General features: G+C 35.8%; 1 pseudogene; it reads left to right on the top strand.

The window, feature by feature from the left end:
• Positions 1 to 682, top strand: part of LOC107677118 (Ig kappa chain V-III region NG9-like) — a 15,159-nt pseudogene that overhangs the window by 11,392 nt on the left and 3,085 nt on the right.

The raw sequence follows: 682 nt of genomic DNA, 5'->3' as shown, positions 1-682 counted from the left end.
TGGTAGAGGCGTAACATTTCCGTCACACGCTTGAGGTATTCGGCCAATCACAACGCACTGGATAGCTGGCCAATCAGAGCACACCTCACTTTTCAGAACGATGAGCTTTGTAAAAATCGACACGTTTCAGAAAGGCGGGGCATAGAGGAGAAACAATAATGTACAGTATGTGGAAAATAATGTGTTTTGAACCTTAAACCACATAAACACATTGCATTACACCAAATACACCAAATAATCCTCTTTTTAGCAACATCATATGACCCCTTTAAAAAAAAGGTCAGTAAAGTGTTTACTTGTCAGTAAAGTGGGCGTGTTTGTTCCCTAGGTCCAACCAATGAAATTATTCTTTCACAGCCCGAACATAATTCCTATTGGTCAGTCTTAGAAGGTTGGAAAGCACAAGCTTTCCAGAGAAACTCGGGTAAATTAAAAAGACCACAGGGATGACACAGCACGTTACTAAATGTTATTTTTTCTCAAATATATGTCTTTACTTCTATATGTACTTTTACTTTTATATGTACTTTGTTTTCTTGTTTTATTTATTTTCTTGTTTAATTATTGTCCACAAGACTATACATTGTACGCACTTATACAAAGTATAATTATTGTAAACAGGACAGAGGCTCTTTTGGTTTAATTTAGTTTTTAGTGAAAGTGATCAAAGTGAAAGTGACGT

This window comes from Sinocyclocheilus anshuiensis, unplaced genomic scaffold (assembly GCF_001515605.1).
Source record: "Sinocyclocheilus anshuiensis isolate Anshui unplaced genomic scaffold, SAMN03320099.WGS_v1.1 scaffold392, whole genome shotgun sequence".
Classification (NCBI taxonomy): Eukaryota; Metazoa; Chordata; class Actinopteri; order Cypriniformes; family Cyprinidae; genus Sinocyclocheilus; species Sinocyclocheilus anshuiensis.
The sequence above is the reverse complement of the archived record's forward strand: the minus strand, read 5'-3'. Positions and strand labels throughout refer to the sequence as shown.